Source organism: Fulmarus glacialis, unplaced genomic scaffold (genome assembly GCF_000690835.1).
Source record: "Fulmarus glacialis isolate BGI_N327 unplaced genomic scaffold, ASM69083v1 scaffold8008, whole genome shotgun sequence".
In the NCBI taxonomy this organism is placed as follows: domain Eukaryota; kingdom Metazoa; phylum Chordata; class Aves; order Procellariiformes; family Procellariidae; genus Fulmarus; species Fulmarus glacialis.
In genome coordinates this window covers 24,682-48,789 of record NW_009226256.1, presented here as the reverse complement: position 1 = coordinate 48,789, position 24,108 = coordinate 24,682, and the positions used below count along the sequence as shown (strand labels likewise).

General features: G+C 36.1%; 1 long non-coding RNA gene across 1 annotated transcript; it reads left to right on the top strand.

Moving 5' to 3' along the window:
* Window positions 1-11,664: 11,664 nt before the first annotated feature.
* Window positions 11,665-17,247, top strand: LOC104080371. Its single transcript, XR_683559.1, has 2 exons — window positions 11,665-11,753; window positions 16,545-17,247. It is a non-coding gene; the product is annotated as an uncharacterized LOC104080371 (long non-coding RNA).
* The last annotated feature ends 6,861 nt before the right edge of the window (window positions 17,248-24,108 follow it).

The window sequence follows — 24,108 nt, the reverse complement described above, 5'->3', positions numbered from 1 at the left end:
ATTATTACATTGACGTTTCCGTAGAAATTAGACATCCCGATGGCTTTGCCTTTTTGATTCTTGCCAGATGACTTTCTAAAGCTTCTGTGATAAAATAGCAAACTTTCAAGTTATTCTTATTACAAGAGATTACTTTTTAAGTATAAGCTAGTTCTTACTCTTTACAGATAACCACTTCTTCTACTGTAAGCGCTAGACACAGGAGGAGGGGTTTTCGGTAAATGTATTTTCATTCTGCTTTGAAAAGACAGTACTGAAGGAGAGAGAGGCTGCCTTAATTGTTTTATCAACCCCCAAATATGTTTCTGATATTCAGGCATTTTTTATTTCTTTATTTATTCATTGTTTTTCTGATTGTCTTACTTCCTGGGTCGATACTCATAAAGCATCTTTGGTTTTAGCAGGAAGGGATTTGTTTTCCGTGTTGTGGAAGTGGATGGGATTTGGTCTGTCTGGTTTCTGGCTGCTCATTCTTGCATATTCTGCACTAGCCGTTCTTTCATCTATATATTTATCTTTGCAACTACTTATCCCAACTGAATCTGAGCAACGCCAGCTGCTGCCAAAATCACTGATTTTGTGCTAGCTTGTAAGTCGTGTAAATCACCATGTTGACATGCCATGGTGCTTTCATCACAAGTTGTTGCTGTCATTTATCTGTCTAGACATGGCCTGCCTGTAGATTTCTTGCCTCCTGTTGTGATGCCTGTGACTTTTAAAAACATGTTAATCCAACATACAGTTACAGTTGATTTGTCAAATTTGCATGCATTGACCACGTTTAGTTTAGAAGTTATCAAATCAAAGTCATGGGTTGGATAATCAGACTTGTCCTTTGCATTATTTCCATGCATAGTGCTCAGCATTGCATTCCCTTCTGACACAGCAACTTTTCTCACTCACTGTCTACTGAGCAATACGGTGAAGACTTTCTTGAACACGTATTTGTTTGAGATTTTGTTTGAGCACCCAGTTTCTAGAGCTTTTCAATAGGACTTCTTGTTGTAATTTTACTTCTTTTTCTTAAAGACAATATGAATTTACTTTAAACTATTTCACTGATTACTTTACATGCACTTTGATGTTTTATGGTAAATCTGTCATTTATGTATGTCATCTGTCATACATCAACCATCTCCATAGGCTTTTTGTTGCGTATTTCACATATGTATTGGGTAGATTCAGGTACACTTCAATGTCCATTGACTTTCTCAGTCCATTTTCTTTTTTTTTTCTTTTTTTTTTTTTTTCCTAATATGCCAGAGACACAGCATTGCTTCGTGGGCAGAATATTTGTTGGGGGGTGGGAGGGAAGAACATAGCAGAATCTGAGATAATATTACTTACGCTACTATTGTCTTTACTGCTTGTTGTTAGGATAGATTTATACAAAAACTGAAATTCAAAACAGATTTGTGCTTCCCTGAGCCCAGGGACCAAATTATAGAAGCATTCAGACTTCTTGGTTCTGAGAACACGTTTCCTATGTTCCATTTTAAAACATCCTTATTCTCAACTTCACTTGATTGTCTTCTGCATTTACTTGAACATGGTACCATGCCTGTTTTCAACATACGCCATCAAAACAGCTAAAAATACTTCACCAGTGTTAATGAATTAGGTTTTGTAGAACCAATATTAAGTTGATAAATATGGTGTGTATGTTGTAGGTAGGGGACACTCCTGGATACTGAAGCTCCAAGACCTGATTCTACATATTCTTATTCCTGAGATTAATCATAAAACTTTGTCCTCTCCTCTTTGTATCCTTTCTTCTCGACTTAATCTGTCATGTCTGCCAGGCTAAAAAGGAAATCAGATGGTAAAAACACTGTGTTTTTTAGTGAAGGGTGAAACCTTTATGCCTTTTGAAAAGTTTAAGAGTGCTGAAAAAAATTCTGGAAAGATGATAATTAATTATAAGGAAATGCTTGCTGAGATTGAAGAATGTAAGTTTTTGAGACACTGAGATGGATACCTGAGCAGCCCATTTCTGCAGCAACATACTGGGTCTGTAAGTGTTCCTTATAGTGTAGAGGTACAAGAAACGCATGTATTCCTTGAAAGTTATAGCATGACTACGTTGCTATATTTTGCTTGATTGTACTGTGGTCACTTTTTAATATTAAACATCAGTAAGATGGCAAGTTACACATTGCTTATTTTATTAGTGCATAAGCAAATTTTGGAGATGCAGGCTAAATGTGAAGATGATGCGAAAAGATCACTGTCTCTTTTAAACCTTATAGATAATGCCTTGCCAGAATTAAATTTTGCTTTATAAGTAAACATTAATTTTGTCTTATATATTAAATTGTAGTCAGAATCTTGGCTGTTGCTCTGTCTTACAACAAACACCATTGTTTTCAGTGGTCAGCCTCACTTAAATGTACAACCTTTCTGTTATTTGCCATGGAGAAGCTCTTTGATAGTGTAAGAAAACGTGCTCTTAGTAGGTTTATTTCTCTTTTAACCTTATTCTGTTGTTGAGCTTTACCTCAGTGTATCTTGCCCCTCTCAGAGATTTGTAAATTCTATCATCCTCCTTCTGTGACTGATCGCTCATACAGGCTAAGAATACTTAAATATACCCTCCCATAAACATTTGGGTCCCAGTTTGACCTACAACATTAAGCAATTCTGGAAAAGCCAGTTGTCTTAAGAGGTCTTCGCCAGCTATTGCCAACTCTGCTCAATGTAACAGAAATCCTAATTTTCTAACTAGGAGGAGAATACTACTCTCTTGTATGCTGCTAAGCAAAGTTTTTTTCCAGTCAGCACAGGAACAAATTTGCAACTTCTGGGTAAGGACTCAACAGTGCGGATTACTGCTTTTATATTATGGAAGGATGCTATGGCAGTACATTGGATTGCCTTCACTGAGTCATAATATTCTCTCTTTTGAAAATGTCTGTGCATGCATGCACATACCCACATGCATGCAGGCACCCACACACATGCACACTCTCAGCACCTTTATAAATAAATATTACTACAAAAATGTTATCCAAATTATAGATGTCTCCTGTGAAACCGGCCCATTTATCTGCCTGAGATAAGAAAGGAATGCCTTGCCTAAGCAAGGAATACTTGAACTGTTGTTTTGCAGTTATGTTTTTTTATTTTGAAATTCATTGTTGCATAAGATTATCTAATAACCCAGTGCATAGGAGATGCGCAAATGTTCACGAACTGGGTGGTAAGTTACTATTTTGTCTGTAGCCCTTTCTTACAGGCAAAGCCATTAAATATAGCGACTGCTGACATCTTGTATACTCAGGAGGCCAGTCAGATGTTAATGCATCAAATCTAGAGATTTACCCAAATTAGATTGTTGATATTCAGGATCTAATTTCATTAAAACTCTGAAAAGTACACATTTGCTTATGTTTGGCCAAAACAGGTATGGTCTTTAGTGTTACAAATATCCTGCATTGAGATATATGCAGTATTAAGCCATTGATTTATTCACAGTAATGTTTTTACCAGGACAGATTATATCCATGAATCACAAAATGGAAGAATTATTATTATATCTTTAGGTTCATCCTTTGGGGATTTCTGCACTATGTGGTATGTGGTATATTTTTTTAGAATAATGCTCCATCAGTTTGTTTCATATGCTTGAAGGGATGGTGCTTCCATTCTGCTCTTTGCTTTTCTATCACACTGAGTTCCCACAGTAAGAATTTTTTTTCTTGATACCAGTGCTGAATATCATATTACCTAATTTCATTCCATGATTTTTCTTGTATCCCTGTAAACCAATTTTTCTTTCTTAATGGATTTCATACACTTCAACTACATATTTATAAAGTCATTCTGCCTTTTTCCTGTTACCTTGGTTGCTACTTAAACAAGTTTTGCCTGGCTTTATTTTGTGCTCTTTCATCATGAGTCGTTTCCTCTGTTTTTAAAATTATATTTGTGAGTTTTACCTAGCTCTTTGTCTATAAAATTTTAAGGTACAGAGTTATGAATTAAATACTGAAATTTAGTTTATCAGAAACTATTGGGAGGGGAGCTACATTTTTTCTGTTCTATAACAAGGTAACAGAAGCAAAAGTTGTATTTGTTATTTTTGTCTGTCTTAGTTCACTGTAGTCTCATGTCTAAGGTTACTGCAGTCATGGATGTGGGTTCAGGTTTTTTTCTAGGCGAGTTTCAGTCTGAGGTCACAGGGCTTTGTTTTCTGACCTTGAGGTTAATAGATAATTCAGTGTAGTAGTAGAAAGGGTTACAGTTTTCCTCCTTTCCATTAGGAAACCTCAGTACGCTTGTATTGCTGTTAGGAGGAGGCACATGCTGATTTACTTTTTTCACTGTTTTATTCTTCTTAGAGGCTGTGGTTCAATTTACTGCGTTCCTTGGAGGTTTGACATGTCAATTAGATGTTATCGACAGTAATAGAAGGGCGGTTGCTGTAAATGTGAAGTTTTTACGAGTGGGCCATGAAATCACACCCAAGGGAATGTAAGAGAGAAGTGCGATAAATACAGTGTTAGTCTACACAGTACAAAGGAACTGATTAATAGGGAGTATGATTCTGTCTCATATCTCTAAAAATATTATTTATATATTTGCTGTTAATCAACTATTTCATTGGTATGAAAAGTTATATAACAAAAATAGCTTACAATCTGTTGTAGGATTATGGGGGGGAGAAGTCTTCAAAGTTAAAAGCATCCCACTAGTTGTATTACTGGGTATGTTAATGTGTTGGATGGCTTTTCATATCTTTGCTATCTACATGAACATCAGGAGCAGTAACTATTGGTAATGAGTAAGCACAACAAAACCAATTCAACCTCTAGGATTGTGCAAACCTGTCTTCTGCGCGTGTGCTCTGGTGTACGCTAAAGTACCCAAGATGAACTTACAGGTCAAGTTACTCAAGTTCACAGCCTTCATCTGCTACCACTGCCATCCCCCAAGGATGTATGTGTAGATACTACATGCACAGTTCTTGCTATGGCATAGAAATTTGGGTCATGGTGTTCTGCCAGACAGTTGCCAGAAAATTGCTAATAATTTCATTTTGTGTAAGATTTTTAAATATAAACTATATTTCCGGAAGTACAGAAAAACAACCTGTTGAAATTGAAAAAATGTGTGAGCAAGCTAAATTATACGAGTACACAGCTTATGCAGTACAAAAATGCTACTAATTGCCTACATTGGCATGTGGATATATTTGAAAATCGGTTACTACATTTAGTTAGAAAAATAATTACTACATTCAGTTTTACCATTGCTCAATTTGACTATTTTAACATTTTCTTTATGTAATGTTTTTTCTAAAACAGCAAAAATGTCAGCACTGAAGCTGTGAAAGTAGGGATTACTATAAGGCATGTTTTACATTAGAAGCTTTATAAAGGTGTCAGAAAGTCTGTATAGACTGCATTAAATCTATTTTATGTGGGAATTTTTATTCTAATAGGTCTGCTTTATAAAGCCTACATTTGGTTTCGACAGTAAATCATATGCAATAAAACGTTTATACCAGTTCAGTAAAGTGTTCTTACAGAGGACAGGTATTTTGTTTGGATTGGTGGGAGGGACCAATCATAGAGCAGAAATAACTACAAATTTGTTCAGATGCTTTCAGAATTGTATGTTCCTTACAGGGAGTATATTTAGAATAAAAACTTTTGAGGGGAGTTTTCCCAAAAGGTGGGAATACCTATTTTTACTTGGCAATATATAAAACCATTAGGTAACAAACACCGCGACAGGTGATTTAGTATTCATTATTTTCACATTTATTCTAGACTCTCATTATATTTCTCTTAACCATTTTTATTACCTCTGCCATTAGTTTTTCAAGTCCTTTATTTTTTTTTCCTTATTAGCCTGGATAAAGTATATTTGCTAGCTCATCAATGGACTGTAGCATAAATATAGCCAAGATGCATTATTAGGTGAGTTTTGCCTCTGTCTCTGGGAGCTGCAGAGAGAAAGCTGTTACTTCTAGCTTGCACCTTCCTTGCTTCCTTAGAACTACCATGTTTGACGGGCCACCTTTTGAGAGAGTGCTGTCATGGTGACAGCAGAAAGGATGGAAACTCAGTTTTAAGTCTCAGTTTTTAGTTGAGGTAGACCAGGGGTAGAATGCACTTAATTTGACTTTAAAAACCAAAATGTAGATGACTCTTGATTCCTCACAATATTTTCTTTCTCCTGCTTTGTCTTCCCCCTCAGAGGCTTGGGAGGCTGGATGGAAAGGGAGTGGCTGAGCCAGCTACCTAGTTTGACTTCTGCGATCTATGGGTCTGACTTTCTGAATTAGTATTATGTTAAATTACAGCTTTAGCAGGAGAGGGAGTATTACTTCACTTTATTGTTTAGTACTGTTATGGTAGAAAACATGTTTTTTATAGGCAATTTATAAGGTAGCTGTAGACCTTTTTGGTATTTTATAAAGAAAAATGTCTGTATGACAGTAACTGTTAGAGCATTTTTAGTGCACGCTTCTGTGTTTATTTTGTAGGTACTCCATAGTAGAGGTTAGTATGGTTTTTATTTAGTTTTATTTATTAAGAAAGCAAGGGATGTAACACACATCATGCAGAACATACTACAGTACTTTTCGAGTCTCAGTTGGCTTGCTTATGTGTGCACGCAATTTTTTATTTGGCAGCATTACATGGTAGTTACTTGCTGTCTTGTTTATAGTACAGTCATCAGCCTGATGTATAGAAAGACAACACATCTCTTCTTTCCCTTTCCTGTAATTTGCTTTTACAAATATCTCCTCACTATTCCATCATGATGAATGCTGTATTTCATTAAAAAAATATGTAGTCACAGCTGAAAAAGTCCACATCCAAATAAGCTAAGAAGTGTTTTATTACTTACTATAGAATGAGGCATATGTGGACAAGCATTAGAAAGCAAAATGGAGGTTACTTGCTGGTAATTGACATTTTTCAGGGTGTGGTGTTCGTTTCCACATTTGCTTCCAGCTCTGCTTTGCTTTTCTTCTTGGAGTGAGGAACAAAAAATGGAGGTTGTATGTCTCCTTGGAAAGTGAGGAGACACAATGTGCACATACAAAATGTACATGCTTAGCCTAAAGCAAGCCATTATATGAATACAATGTGGGTATTACAGCTTGATGAATGTTAGTTACATGTAACAGCTTTCTCTTTCATCTTAACATTTTTGGCCTGAACTTGGTTTCAGCTGTAATAAGTGCTGCTCTGGTGATCCCACAGTGTGGTGGTATTCTGTAGTGCCAGTGGCTCATTAGAAAAGATAAGCTTCCCCTTCTTTCTTGATTTGTTCTTTCTGGAAGACAAGGAAATAACGCGGAAGGATCACTATTTATATTCTATCATATGTAATAGATCTTTAGAAAGATAGCAGCTTTTCATAGAAATAACTAGGCAAGGATTCCAAATGCTGAGAAAGGCCATTAAAATCTTTAAGAGGTGAATTGCTATTTTGGAGCTATAGAAAGCTTAAGCAATAGCAAGCTATTGTTATAATTTACTTGGACATCAGTATTTCTTGCATTCTTCTTGCAATAGCCTAATAAAGAAAAAGACAGGAAGAAACATGAAAGTGGAGGGGTTTCTGATTATTTTCTTCTTCCTCTGAATAGAATATGGTGAAAAGATTGTGGGATGCACAAAGCTATTGAGTTTTCAGTGACAGCTGTTGCTGTTGGAGAGATGAAAGCACTTGGCCCAAGAGTCTCTTTATATGTTTGAGCAGAGAAAATGATTTTCATTGCAAGGAGCTCTAAGTGAGACAGGCAGAGTCAGAGAATAAGAGAGCAAAAGATAATTATCTAAATTATGTTCAGGCTATTATAGAAGACGAATATAGTTAAAATGTAATTAAATATGACAGGCTTACAGGATGCAAGCATGGCTTTGGAATGCTAATCATCAATTACTGCATCTCCTTAGGGGAGTGGGGCAGAACGAGAGAGTTAGAAGTCGGGTGGCTGAGGTGAGATGTAGAGTGTTAAATAAAACACCGTAGGACTGTAACAAGGCTAATTTCTTTTGGAAAATGGAACTGTGGTATCAGGGGATCTTCGCTAGCCAAACAACTTGTAGTGCTGCATTTCAGCTTGAGGACCCTGGTATGAGTAGGCTGCTAGTCCCGATATTCTCTTAGAGATGTAAACCTCAGCTTGAGGTAGTGATTATTTCTGTTGTGAAAGTGATGACCAGGGCTGCTGCAGATTGAGCAGCAAATCTAAAATGAATCAACCAGCAAGGCAAGTGTGAAAGCAGAAAAAAAGGTGGACGCTTCCTGAATATTTAAAAAAGCTAAACCCTGAAAAATTAATTTGTTATAGGGTCACTAATAAGGAGTACAGAGATACAGAAAGTCCAAAGACAAACAATGTCAGTTTATGGGAGAAGTAAGTTTGATAGCTTCTTTATGACCGTGTACTAGGTAAAGAAGGTGAAAGTATTGCCACCAGCTTGAAAGATTTGTTTGCTTGGCATATGGGGAGTAAAGGTGAAGAAATGGCATCTGTTACACAGAAGTATCTAATCCCAGACCAAAAATGAGGTGCTTTTGATATGTTTTAATGCTGCTGTTCCTGGAATACAGTGACTTATGTATGAGTCAATACCAGAGCTATATATAAATTTTGGAGGAAATTTTTGTAAAGACCATCAAAAGCGATTTTGAGGATAGAAAGACTAGCTCATGTGAGGAAAGTATAAAATAAGCACATACGCATGGCATGACTACACAAATGGCATGACTACAAAATAATTTGCAACATAAAATTTCTACAGAGAAACTGAAATTATTACAATAATACAGAAGAGATACCTAGTAGTAAAAGAAGAAGATTAAAAAGAAATATAAGGCTTACCTATGATATCTTTAATTTTATCGAGGAACAACACTGAACAATTGTTATAGCTTGATACATAAGTAGAAGTCTTACTGAATTTGTTATATCAGCAAAAAATGCAAAGAGGGCAGATATGCCTTGATAATGTTCTGTCAGTAATCTCTCTTCCCATATGGGTATAGCTACACTACATAAATTATCTCTTTGTTGCATAATTATATCTGTACTGGTGAGATATTGCTTTGTATATATCGATGTTCTCAAATGTACTGTTACAGTCAAAATCAGTGCAACTTTCTAGTTAATAAGGTTTGCCTTGCTTATTTCAAAAGTGACTTTTTCCGAATCCATTTTGGTTGTTTTCTACTTAGTTTATTTCCTTAGCAAAAAGGAAAAAACAAAGAGGCCTAATTTTCTCATTATCCCATCAAGTACTAATTCTCTAGTTGCAATATCCTTGAATTTTAATAACTTGAATTTTAATAACTCTTCTACAAATTGTCGATAATTTAGACTTTCTTTTTCCAATGGGAAAGGAATAAAATGGACACATATCAAAACAGTAAATATTCTTGGGACAAATTTATTGAAAACCCTATCTCCCTTCAAGTCTCGCATCCTCCAGAATTTTTTTTACTGTTTTCTATCATGTTTTAATATTATTAAAAGGGTAATTATAATCCAATCCTAATAACAGCATTGTAGCAGAAAGTAAGGACTTGCAATGCAGTGGGAAGTGGAAGAACTTAGGAGCTTCCTGGAGGAGCTGATCTAGAAGTGTGTTGTCAAAAGGATCTTCAGAGGCCTTTTTCTCAACCTCTCTTAGCATGTCATGCTTTTCAGCTGTATTCCCAAATAGATGCGTCAGCTTCCTTGCTGTCACTTCATATGACTGCCATCTTCAGAAAATCTGCACTGAACTCTTGCAGTGAGTATTTGACCAGTGCTCAGAAGTGCTATAAATAAATACAGACCCATTTATATTCTATTCTATGATCCCTAATTAACCTATTTTCTTGTCACAGAACACAAACTCTACCTTAGAGGCTAGGAAGGCATAGGCTGTTCTTAATAGCTTCTTTAGGATTATTTTAAACTCTTTTATTTAGAATAGCTTTAGAATATTTTCCAAATCACTGAATAGGGAAATCTGATTTTTACATCATCACTCTCCTTGCATAAAGTGCATGCATGTAAATGTGAAAGTATATGCATAATGCAAATTATGGCAATACTTTGTTATGAGAAGTAATGTTGCAATCATCTGATTGTCCCAGCCACTCATCTTTGGGACTCTATACTTCAAGGTAACAAGTTACATTTCGCCATGAAGATTAACTGACTGGCTGTACTAGGGTAATATGAGAAGGAAACTCAAGAAGAATTGTTCTCCTGTTTAGGGAAAAAAATGTTTTAAATCATAGCAATCTTTCAGATCTTGAGACAGTCAACAAAATAGTCTATTCTCATTTTATATTTTATTTGGAGCTTGAAGAAGCAGCCTGAGCTTTAAAATAAGGAGGACATAGCCACATAAGGGATATAAATAAACCGTGGCATTAGGTAGATAACTGCTGTACCTCTGAGGCCTGACACAGACCGCACCTTTCTATTATGATGGGTAACTCTAATTACCTCCATTACTTCATGCAATAATACCAGTAAACTACTTGAAATTACTTCTTGATTGGGCTCATAATCTTCTTTAAGCAAATATGACCTGACAGCAGTGATAAAAGTAATAGTTGACTAAATTAAACCCAGAAATGCTATGTTTGTGACAAAGAGGTTTTCCTACTAAGGGAAAATTCAAGTGCCTGACAAATAGTTAGCAACCAAGCTGTTCATACTGCCAGTCTTTGGGGTAGTCTACTGGTGGCAAGTGGTGTTTTATTCCAGTTTTGCTTTGGTCCCTTATTTCTTATATGAACACTTTTGAAGGTATTCTGGACACATTCAGGAAAACTATCCAATGTTTTTCTTCTGTAGTGAGTTAATCAAGTTATACTTGACTAATTTTATTTCTGAAGCCTTCTGTGATAGAGTCTAGTTTTGCTAAAAAGTTAAATTCTGTATCTAGCTTTCATGTTTTATGAATCTAAAACAATTTAAATTTCCAGTGTAGTGGAAGACTGACATCCAACTGAACCTCTAGTTCCCAGTATTCTTTTTGTTTCTTCTGTTTCACTGTCTGTGTGTTCTGTAAGCACAAAGGTATGGTAGGAATTGGCGTCTGTTTCCTGCTGTGTATTAGGCTACTTGAGGTGTTGTACCTCCCCCAGATCACAAGAGTATGAATGAGGAAGGAAGGTTATCGTGGTCCCAGTCTACCTCTAGCATTCTCAGTCTAGCCTAAAAAGTTATACTCTAGCTCTGGGGGGTGGTCTGTTCTCCCCACTGCCTTTGTGTCAGGATGGGGCTGTAATTTTCTTTAACCAAGCTCTGATGATTTCTCATGAGTAGTTAACAGATGGACGCATTTACTTTTATTTATCTGATCTTTTGTGTATCTAATACGGTCAATATTAGTCAAGGATTTTAGACTTCGATTCAGTTTTTTTTTTCTTTTACCATTTTCTTAACTTTTAGCAATAATATGAGTATTATTTCTGCATACAAATTATAGTAGTGTAAGGTATGTATGAAAACACATAAGCAGAGCCAAGGCACTTAAAAATGAACAGGAATGCTGGAAATTCAGGTGATGAAAAGTGTTTCTCTGTTTGCCCTATTAAGTGATAATAGTACGTACTGTCACTTGAAGGGATTCTCTGTATGTGTTACTGCAAGCTCTTGTGACCATGTTTAATATTTGTATGGCTTTCTGGATTTTTTTTGTAGATCCTGGCAAACAATCACTTTTGATAAACAGCCTGCATCTTTTATCAGAATAGTCGGAACTCACAACACAGCTAATGAGGTAAGGAACTTTTAAGAAAACCTATATTCTTTATGAATCTACAACAGTACAGTTTTTCACATCTTGCAATGAAATTGATAATGCCTTCTAAAATGTACTTGCTTCATTTTTTTGCTCTGGCAAAATAAGAATGAGTGCTTTTCTTATTTGAGTATTTGTGAACTGTCTTACTGTCTTTCCTACGGAGTTGAAGGGCTGTTGCAGTCTGGGGGATATTTGGGGGGTTTTACAGACAAAGTACAGTAAAGCGTTTCTGGTTTTGACCTTTCCACAGTGCCATCAAACATTCCTTATTGGGTTTGGTTTTAAATTAATCCTTATTTTGATGAACGATGAAAATACCATTTTAGTGCACTAGAGGAAGGTGTATAGTCTCTCATTACTTGGTTTTATCACCTTTATATTATCTTCTCAATGAATAAAACATAATAAAAATCTCATTCTTCATAAGAAAATCTTATTTGCGTAAGATTCTCTTATAATTAATTTTCATTCCTGGTAAATCAGTTAACCAATAGTGGCCAAACCAAGAGATTTTTCAATTCATTTTATACAGAAAAAATGTATTTTGCCCTAACCAACCAAGTGCAATATCATCCTCTTTTTGTTTACTTGTGCTTCTGTCTTCCGTAATTGTTGTGTATTGTCTCAGATGAAGTCCAGATTTTATAGTTGACTTCAGTGAAACAGCTATGTAAGTCTTTGTGAGATAAGGACCTTATATGACGAGATTATAAGAGGCACCAAAAGCTGCTGCTTCTCTGTATGCATACATGTCTACATCCCACACATGTAGTTCACTACAAAACACTGTACTTTCACGCTTTACAATGAACTTTGGATAGCACTATTACATTTGTAGTAATTAGAGTTTGTCAGCTCTAGGAGTCAGGATTTCTGATCATATTTCACATATGAGGTTGCTGGTTCTTAAGCATTGGAAGAATTGCCAAATAGCATTGTTTATTTATGTCCAATTTTAGAGCAATTATTGCAAACACATGCACCACCAGATGTCAACATCAGTTCTCAGCAGACAGTTGGAAAGAAGCTGACCAATCAACTGAACTGGGAATACAATTTTTTTTTTTTTTTTTTCCTAAGCACTGTCTCTTGTGGTATACAGTTCAGTCTTAATCAGTGAGTTTTTAGAAATACAGGGTCAGAAGCTGCCTCCAGGGTTGTTGTACATGCATGAAGAAGGCCTCTTCCATTACTGATCCATATAGACAGTCTTGTTCGCTCTCATACCAGTCTCTGTAAGTTCTCATCTCTTTATTAAAAAAGAATGAGGTTCATTGCATAAACTTAGCAAATCAGCCTACAAGAAACATTACCTCCAACTTTTACTTCTTAAAGGTAGCTTTAAGCCCTGAAGAGTAATGGGCTGTTAAACATAATTCTAATTTCAAATTGGTTACTATTTCCAAGGAATTTAATATTCTGTGTAGTTATTTATATGGAGTACTGCATAACTATAGTGAAGATCAGTATGTGCAAATTGAGGTTACAGCTATTCATGTAGTGGCTCAGTGGAACTATAAACACATGCTGCTGTTCTAGGTCTTTTCCTCTTTTGTCTTTAAAATCTGTACCCAACACTAATTTTTTAAATTTTTTTTTTAATTATTTTTCCTAAAGCTTGCAGAGGAGGAACATTATCAGCATGCACTTATTACTAAATTACATTTTTTGATATATATTAAACAGATGGTCTGTAACATTTCGTCATAAATTTTCATTTTCCAAAGAAGGCAGCAAGATATTTTTCATACTTCCAATTTAAATAATAACAGTATAACCAAAGTCTTGGTTTGTTCTGGAGTCTACAGTCTTGGTAATCTCTTCATTAAGAACACAAGCAGTTTCCAGAATTATTTGCCCACAGCTGGTTGTATTTTATGTCAAACCATTCTCATTTTAAACAAAAGATGCTAATGGCAGCATCGAGGAGTTTTACTGCGATAGGTACAAAAAATACTTGTTCTACCAACGCATACCTTTTAATTTTGAAGCACAAGCTATACTTTCCAAAGGGAAGAATTGATTTTTGTAATTGCAAAAAATCCCATAAAATTTCTCCATTTTGTGAATAATTTCATTTTTTAAACTCATCTTTTCCTTTGCCATGTTTTCCAAGTTTTGAAAGACATGATGTTCACAGATTTTTTTGACCTGGCATTTGAATACTTTTTGGTATGTTAGAACACGATAGAAGTGTAATTTTTGTTTTCTTGAGCTTCCAGACATCCTACTTTTATAAAGAAAAGGATTATTTTTCCTTAGTCCTTGTCATCATTTATTTGTCAGACAGGTCACCTGATACTTTGACTGTGTAAGTTTTATCTTGTTATCCCTCTTCAGTATTACTGACCTGGAAAGGAAAGTTGCTAATACGAGAGCTTTATCTTACAAATTACTGCAGTGTATATGTACTTGGCCTTCCTGCTTTGTATGTCGAACCTTTCTTAAAATATCCATGAGAAGTATAACATGCCGTTGATCAGAGGATGATGCTGAACTGTCATCTCTGCCTTTTGAGACAAACATATGCAGGATTGTTTGTTTTGTAATACTGTTCTGAAATACGTAATTCTGATACTGGATGAAGCAGATGAGCTCAGTTGTACTTCTCTGTCCTCTGCTTCTTTCACAAGCTGTATTCTCTGTATGTTGAAGTGGCAGAGTAACTGGAAATTATGTTGTGAATTCACAGGCTTGTTACTGTGCCAGATGCTGAGTTGAGCATTAAGAATTTAGTATGAAAGAATCAGTAAAAATGGAAGTTACAATTTAAGAATCGGGTACTTCAGACTTTATAAACTAGTATTAGCTAAATTTCAGTGGTACCCATGCTATATTTAAAAAAGCATGCATCACTATGTAAAGTGAAGTTTTAAATGAGAAACACTATTGGTATGGGATACAGTAGAAATATGGGATCTTCTGACTTGGGTACCTCCATCCCATTCATTAGACTGTGCTGCCTTTCAAGGAAAACAGCGTCTTACAGATGTGCACTGATGAGATAATGTTCTTTTCTGCAAATCCTGATGCTGATAAGTGCAGCTGGAAAAATAACAATAGCTGTTACTTTAAAAACATAGGAGCAGGATGAGTATAAAAGGGGCTTCTCAAGAAGTATAGCTGAATGCAAAAATTGGCTTCTCAAGAACTGTAACAGATGGAAAGAATTCATGCCACTGTAGAAATAATAGTTCGGCTTTAGAAAAAACCTCACCAGAAGAAATGCAGAGAAAAACCGTTTTGTGCATGTGTGTGTATGTGTGGGTACAGGTGTAGATTTGTAATCTGTTCATATGTGTATATATAAAGGCATAGAGATACATCTTTATGTGAGCATGTGTGTATATATAGAAATATAAACATGCATCGCTATCTATCTGTATAAAAAACTGCAAGAATTCTTACACTGAGAGGCACAAGAAAATATAATGGGGATAAAAAAAAGCGGTGACTGAATGTTTTTTTACTCATTTCATGTATGCTGTCAGAATTTGAATTAACTAGCTACCTCCTCAGAAAAGACCCAGGGGCTATTGCAGACATGTCATTGAGCAGACGTCTGCAATGTGCACTTGAGCAGGCATGGTCAAAAAGAATAATAGGGTTTTCAGTTGTATTGAAGAAAGGATAGAAAATATAATATTCTGTAGTCTTGTATGAATATATAGTATACCCATGTCTTGTTTATGGTATTTGATTTTGCCCACATTAACTTGAAAGGGTCTGGGAAAGGGCAGTTAGAGATTACCTTTGTTTGTGAGAAGAGCTTTAAAGACATGATCTATTTGCGAGAAGAATAATAGAAGATGTCATAAAAGCATACAAAACTAAGTTAAAACAATAATTTTAAAATTCAGTTTTTAATATTCATCAAGCTTTAGCTATAAAGCTACAATGCATGAGAAAATAGCAAATTTTAAATCAATATAAGAAAAGATTTATTTGTTTAGTATGTGGCAAAGCTGTGCAATTTGTAGCAACGGGAAATCATGTGGAAAGAAGTTTTGTAACAATTTTAAAGAGTTCCTTCCCCTTCTCCTCCCAGGCACTTCAAGAACAAGTAGAAGTAAGAGTAAGTAAAGTAGAAAATAAATTGGAAAAAATGCTTGAACAGATGGTCCTCTTACTCTAAGATACAGTCACCTATACAGTGGTCCCAGGTATTGTTTGAAACATCAGAAAATGATCACTGTTTGAAATGGAACATTGCAGCTGATGAAGCAGCAGCCTCCTTGGACACTCTGAATGCCTTTCTACATACTCCGGGATATATCTGTAGAGCTACCATTGCTATTACAGCAGAGGGCAATCTTGAAATAGAATCATCTTGGTAATGATTTAAATTTCATTTCTAGCATGTATGAACATTCAGTCTTTAGAGGAAGCAATTAGATCACAAGATACATTTAAGACAATTAATATAATTGTTGTTGTCATCCAATAGCATGCAGTAGATATTTATGCTACTTGGCAAAGAAAAAAATCATTTACAAATGTCTCTGTCCGCTTTGGAACCATTTTCCTGATTTTTAGTGTAAAGGTTGGTATAATTTGAAGGGCTTTTCATGCTCCACTTGTATCACTTTATAATGTTTATGGCCCATGGACAGATGTTTTTGACCTTTTGGTGAAACATTCTAATTTGACTTAAGTACTTTGGCACTGATCTGGCCTGCATACTTCCATATAGACTTCATCTTACTTTGATTGTGCTTTTGCCAGCATTTAATTGTTTTGCTTATCTTCATCTTTTCTTCTCTCCAGGTGTTTCACTGTGTGCATTTTGAGTGCCCAGCACAAAACAGTACCCACAAGGATGAGAGTAGTAAGGAAGTGGCAACAGCAGAGGTGGGGACTGGTGGACAACAGCTTGTTTCTCGCCCTGTTCGAGCTGCAAGCACTAGTTCCCTGCATTCCCCTCCTGGATCCACCTCGCGTTCACATGCTCACCAACCGTGAAGAAGATTGAAAGGGAGCTTTTGCAGCCCCGCTGATGTTACATGAAATTATTCAGAACCTTCTTGTGCTGGCACCTTTTCTTGCTTTTTCTCTGTGAACAAAGGGGACCATGTCTGAAAGCTGGAAATGCTGAAATGGAAAAGGCTTTTCCCAAGAACATGAAGAGACTGCTTCATTCTCCTCAATTTGTTCAAATCAGGCTGGTCTCCGAGGGGGGAGAAAATAGGTCTTCAATCTTCATCAAGTACCCCATTAACACCCTACCTCTCTAATCTAACCAAGGCAAGGAGAACAGAAGGAAATAAAAGGCAAAGTTACAGTGGAAGTCTAAAATGATTTGAGCAGAATGGAAGGCATATGAAATAAGTATTTGTTCCCTGAAGGCTTCCATTAGCAAAGAAAATGTTTATGGAACACATCAGTCCAGAATATACGTTATTTTTAAAAGTTACTCTTCATTCATATTCCTTTGTAACTAGTAATCTGTTTTCTAAATTGTTTTGACTCTGTATTCCACTTTGTCTCTTATTTTTGGCTGTGCAGTAGATTAAGGAAGTGTCAAACATGTTTACCTGCTGAGATGCAAATTCCCTCATTCATCAGTGGGATGACAAGAAAAGCCTTCATGATATCAACAAACTAATTAATGGATGCTATGTTAATCTTGACCTTAGCTGACTTTTCAAAGTATAAAATTGTCATTTCTTACACTTAAAAAGGAAATTCCTAAATCAAGCATCTGTCTTGAAGAAAAACATCTTTTTCACTCCTGAAGATGATTACTTAAATTTTACCTGTATTTCTAAGAAAACTTGCAAAGGATCATCAAAAATGTTTGGTTTAGAAAAGTGGAACTGCATCTGGTCGCTGACAAGCAGTTGTTCAGAATACAAAAAGAGGAGTTTGCAGATACTTCTTTTTTTCCCCCCCCAAGAAAAAAATATTTTACAATCTGGAGCTAAAAATTCAAAGGCTGTGCATAAACTTCTCTCATAACCTTCATAAAATATGATGCTTTTACACTGTATTGTAAAAGATCTGGCTCTTGCTTTACAATCACAGAATTCGTTATCCATCTATGTCCGTGTGGATTACATTGCCTGCTACTTTGCTTATTCTAAGTGTTTCCACACTGATGATGATGCAGTCTTACTCTCCAGATCTACATGACTTTTAGGAAGAGCTCCATGTTGGCCTTTCACTGAGGGATAAAGTGATTTTGTATTAAGACAAATGCTGATGTAATTGGCAAAATTGATTAGGAGGGTTGTTACTCCTCACAAAGTGTATTATGTTGGAAATGTCAGCTCTCCAGTTTTATGAACTTGGAATTCCCTGTGGTGACAAATAGCCTTGTCAGAAGAAAACAAAGCTAGTGTAGGATAAATAGAGTTTTCCTTTGCATAACCATAGTGATAAAATGAGTTATATCAACATAACAAATAGCATGTTAATTTATCACACTACTTAATTTGAAAGAATTTCCCTGTTGGATGCTGGTTGTGCTAAAAACAGGAAGAAATGTAACAAGTGGTAGCAATGAATCAGTAGAAACTTCGAAGGAGAAAAGCTTCCTTTTTCTTGTTTCAAATAAAATTGATTAGGCTTTATCAATAATATTATAGTATTTTTCATTGCCAAATTGCAGTTGAGTTCTGACATTTGCATACAGCCCCCTCCCTTCCCACTGCTGTCTTCTGACTTGTGAATGTCTGTCGGTAAAGATGCATGCCCGTTGCGTTATATATAGCTTATAATAATATGTACCACAGCTGCCTCAGACGGTCTGGAGTTCTGAGGCAGGATACTGCTCGTGCCAGCCAGCACCTAGTCTGGGGTGCTGATTACCTTATGGCTTAACAGCCTTTGGAGCATGAAAGAATTGAGGCCAGCTACTGGGGACACAACTCTTGTTTAAGTATAGGTCCAGAAAGTTGGATTTTTAGGTTTTTTTCCCCCTTTGAAAAGTAAAACCAGAAAACTTTTCTATTCTGGTTGTAATCCATGCTGGAATTACTAAGATGCATGGAGCATGTCTTGTCTTTGGTAGATAAGTCCTTCTGTGTCAGTGGCGGTATTTCTTTGCAATTTGATCAAACAAGTTTCCTTTTCTCGAGCTGTGGATAAGCAAAGGGCATAACTTTCTAGCTGTTAGTCTTTAGTAGTCACCATTGTAGAGAATGGTTAAGAAAAAAAATTTTTAAAAAGTTTGTGCCAGCTGAGTTTGTGCCAGTTCTGAGTCTAGGCTCTCAGAGAAAGAACAGGATTTTCAGTTTGTAATCTTTGATATGCACAATTAATTTTTATGATACAAGTAAGTCTTGTAGACTATAACCTACTGCAAATCTTTTTGATATTGTCCTATGACTCACTGTTGAACAGAAATGTCTATTTATTTCCCATGACATTTGGTCTCTGCCAAGAATCTGAATGAACAGATCTGAGAGATTCCCAAAGCAAAAACTATTTAGGTTCTATAGACCCTCCAGTTCCCCACCCCCAAAAATCAATCAAAACAAAAAACAACTTTGCATTGTCCCTTCATACAGGTGAATAGAATTTTTTAGTATTAGACCAATTCTCAGTCACGCATGGCCTTTCTCACAGTCTTTATTTTCTTCTGTTAGAGTTACTCTTAGAACCTGTCGCTGAGGTGAGTCCAATGTGATCACAGAACTCCCAGGCTTTTAAGACAACCCCTGCCACAACTTCACATTTTCTAGTGGGAGTCCTTTACCTTTTTATTCAAAGAAATAATGTTGAAATGTTTTGGGGACCTGAACTCTGCTTGGTCTTCGAGCACTACCTGCCAATAAACACCCCTAGTATCTGTATTGCCTAGGATAGGTCTGTCTTAAACATTGTGTCAGCAACGTATTACTAGTGATAAAGCAAGATACCACATAGAACTCATTTGTGGTTTGGTGTGAATGTTCTCATTCTTTCTAATTATTGCCTATATTTATTGACTCCCAATTTCAGATGTAGTCCTTGTATATTCTTCTGAAATTTTTTTTTTCTTTTTTCTTTTTTTTTTTTTCCCCTGTCAGTGGAGGAAAGTTGTGATGTTATGTCTTAATATCAGGGTTTATCAGAGTGATGAAATACTGTAAGTATTCAGAACTGTGTTATCACTTACTCATTTTATTTGCAGCGGGGGTAGAGCAGAACTGACTAGGTATTCATTGCTTTTTTGTCAGAAACTGTAAAATAGGCCTGTTGTTAGATTTCTGCATAGTGGAACTAACTATATTGTCACTATTGAGCCATTATTTCTATTTAGTACTTTAGTATCTTTAAATTCCCCAGGCCTCATTTTCTCAGTTTTTCTTCCATAGGTTGAATTTAGACTTAGGCTCAACTCATATGGAGCTCAACAAAGCTCCTTCTAAAGTCTCTTTATTTAATTAACTTATTCCAAGTGCATTTAAAAGATTTTTATTCACAGAAATGTACGGCCAAATATCAACTCCTTAAAACTGATTTATCTGGGAAAATTAATTTCTGAAGTGAGCAAAAATTGTGCAGCTCTGTTTTCAAGCCATTGCCAATCAGCTCTAAAACAAGTTCAAATGGCAAGTTAAATGGAATTACAATGAGAGCAGTTAATCCAAGTCTAATGTAAAAGACAATACAGAGGAGGAATCACCAATTTTGTTAGAGAAGGAACTGTTCTTCATGGCAGTTGCCTTCCTTTAGAGCTCCATTTCTTTCTTTTTTCCCCATGAAAATCAGTTTTTCTTGTTTATTATGACAACTCATGAAAGAGCTCAGTGCTTCTCAGCATTGCTGAAAAATTCAAATGAATTTAATGCATCTTCATCTTTACTGATGATAACATTAAATTAGAGAATTTTCAGTTTAGTATCTGACTTGATGAGAGTTGGTTTCCATGAAAGAAAGCAGATGATGTCTATAATTGTTCCACTCTAAGTAAATCAAGTTTTCCAACTAAATGCATGCGAGCATCTACTCATTATTCAGTGATGTTTTGTACATTTTGAGTCAGTGCAAAAATCAGAACACAAAGTTAATGCCATTTTTATCTGATTGTTGTGTGTTAGTAGTTCTGATTATACAGTGATGCCCACTCAGAGACACTCAATTAGGAATTAGAACTTAGATTTCACAGCAAGTAGACATACTATACGTTGTGTTTCTCTATGAAAGTATTAATTGGCTTGTATTTTGACAGGTGTTAATATACTGTCAAATGGACAAGTGAACGCATGGGTAATTTTGTTGTTGTGGATGGAGTAGTCAGCAAATAATCAGAGCCAGTAAGAGTTAATGTATTTAAGAGTAAACATTTAGGTTTGTATGTCATTATATCAGTTGCCAGAGGACTAAATCATGCTTCAGAAATTATTATAATTTGTAGATCCCAGAGGATGCTTGAGGCCTGGTTCCCGTCCCCATCTCTCAGGTAATGGTGTATTTAGGTTAGAATCCTTAATTCTCTCTGAACTGATTGTTGTTGTTGTCAGTTGTACTAGTTAACTCAGATATATATAGAAGCTCCACAAAGCTTTGTTCAGGATACAGAAATAATAGTCCTGGGTCAAGTTTTAGCAGTACCTAAATATTCATATATATATGTTAAATTGAGCTAGTAGCTAATTATTTAGCTTGAATTTAGAACAGGTTTTAAAGCTGCAAAACTAAAAAAAAATTCTGTGCAGGCAGATGTGAAATGCTACCGTATGGCAGGATGCTGACTCTATTTTATGGTTGCTTAAAAAGTGCAAATGTCTAAACAAGGTATGGGTGAGCAGGTCCAAAGCTGGGTTTTGCCCCGTTGCTAAGTATTGGCAAGTCGGCTGTAGTGAGGTGTGTAACATAGAGCAGGTTAAATGCTCATCTCAAAGACAGGGGTGCAGTCCAAAGAACACGCCTATATTCCTCATAGCTACCTTGTATGCCATGGCTTGCAGTGTTTACAGAGTGAGCCTTCATGTGACTTCTGTTAACTGCTCAAAAAAACCCTGCAGACTTTTCATTGGCCCTTGGCAAGCTTTCATTGCAAAGCTTTGGCTGAGGTAATGTTGACGTCCCACCCATACTCCATGATAGAATCTGGGTCTGTGTTTGATTTTGAAGATGCTTACTAGAAAAATAGTTTTAAAATCACCCTGCAACTTTTCTTAGATAAAGCCCAAATTAAAAACTGTAGTATAATACAAGGAAACTGCAGGTATCTGTCATTTACCAATAGACTGACTGCCAGTACAGCTACATACCAGTTTTATAATGCTGCACGTGTTTAATTACCACGATATATACAAATGGTGGAAGGAAGTGAAGAATCAGCTCCGCATACCCTAGCCATTAGACCTTATCACCCAACCAGACATCAGAGAATCACTTCTTTTCCCGTTCCTTCCAGCCTAATAGAATAATACAATTCAGTGTTCTGAAAAAAATTGTAATTGATTCATTACATAAACGTCCTGGGAATTCAAGTTCAGATTACTTTGGCTAAAAATCTGAATGAGTGGTGACTTCACCCTGCACAGGTGTAAACGCACCTCTCCAGTGCCTCCTGCTACTTTAGGCCCTGGGCTATCGTAGAGGAGGAGAGCTGCACTGTTGGTGCGATGTAAGTACTTTTCCTCATTGAACTTTTACTCATGTATTTCGTATTTATCATCTTGGCGCATCTATTCCCTTTGTGCAGATACTCATCCCTCGGTTAAAAGAAGGTAACCTAGTTTCTCATGATTTTCAGAATTATCCAGTGACTCCTGAAAACTGGCAGATACCCATCAACAACCTCAGTCTATATTAAGTAGTCTGAGGAATTTACAAAACTGACCTGTATGGTCTTTTACAGCAAATGCTATGTGTCCAAGAAGTACCAGGTGACTCCTGAAATATCAAGTAAGTTGGGCAATATTACTGTTCAGGTGAGCGTTTGTGCATCTAAAACTATGTGCCATGTAATCCGAGTGAATAGTAGTTATCGCAGCTTCTTTCTGTAGAGGAAGCAGGGAACTTGCACACCTACCAGAAATCACTCATTTCCTTCATGTCATTTTTGGTCTACATCACCTCTATCCGTTGTCTCTGTACTCCTGAGCTATAGTTGCGAGGAGATTTATGGTTAATGCCTAGAATCCAATAAATGTGTTTAACAATAGATGTTAAGAAGTTTGTGTCTTTACATAAAAATTTTAGATTGTGCTTTTGAAGCATGGTCAGGCCACAGAATTGTTTTTTTGGCATCTTCTATAACTGTCTGTTGGGTTTTTTAGTTATTTTCAGCTGCTAAAAGATAGTAGAATTCTTCACAGGAATTTCTCAGATTTGTCACGCTGAGAAACAGCTTTTGAAACAATCACAGCGGGTTCATTGCTGGAGAACAGGGCAGGTTTCTTCTGCTTTCTACAGGCCAGGATCCTGTTTAAGTCATTCTGTAAGTTTGTTTATGCCATTTTTAGTAACAAGGGCATCGGTGTTGCATGATTTGGATCTATTTCAGGAATTATGTCACTTATTCATTTTGAGAGGTAAATACTTTGAGTTAATGTTTCTGTGCAGTAATACAAAGGACTTAGATTAGAAACATATCGCTTGGAGTTGCAAGGAGCAGTTTGGGGGAGAGACTGGTATGGGCTTACATGTGTGCATCTGTGCATGTATAGCTAAGAAAATGTGTGTGTTACCTTGAAGTGACTATTTGCAAAGATGTGTTTCTACGTGGCCTTTTTTTTTTTTAATTTAGGGAGTTCTGTTAACGAATCTATCACCCATCTGAATGTGAGCGCTAAAAAAAAAAAATAGGAGAACGTAGGGAGCAAGGCTTTAGTAGTTTTTATGGGAAAAGCAACACGAAGATACCATTCTTGTGGTCTGAGCTAGTTCTGTTTGTCTTCACTCCTCACAGCTCGTACTTTTTCCTACGTGCTTCCCCCAATCTGCTTGTTACTCCTTTTCTTTTCCTCCCTACCTAGCATCATATCACTGTTGCTGTGGTGTTCCCTGGAACTTTCCTCCAAACTGTGATATATTAAGGATTTTTAAAAATTTATTTATTTTTACCTCTTTGTCATGTGCTGAATAAAATATCCTCATCCCCATTCATTCACATCAGACTTTAAAGGCAACTACCACTAGGCTGTCAAGTGCTAGTGAGCAAAATTTAAATTTGGCTGTCCATGGGTATAGGAAATACTAGCCCTTTTGGAGCTTGTACTTCCATCATGTGTTTTCAACCTGTCTGTTACCTTTAAGAGAAAAATCACTAAGAGGTTTTCTGTTGACTTAGGTAGTAGGTCAGGCTGTGTGCAGGCTTATCTAAGTTAAGTTTAAATACAAATTTAAGTATTTCTCTCTCACCATGATGCACCAGATAGACGCTCAATTTGTT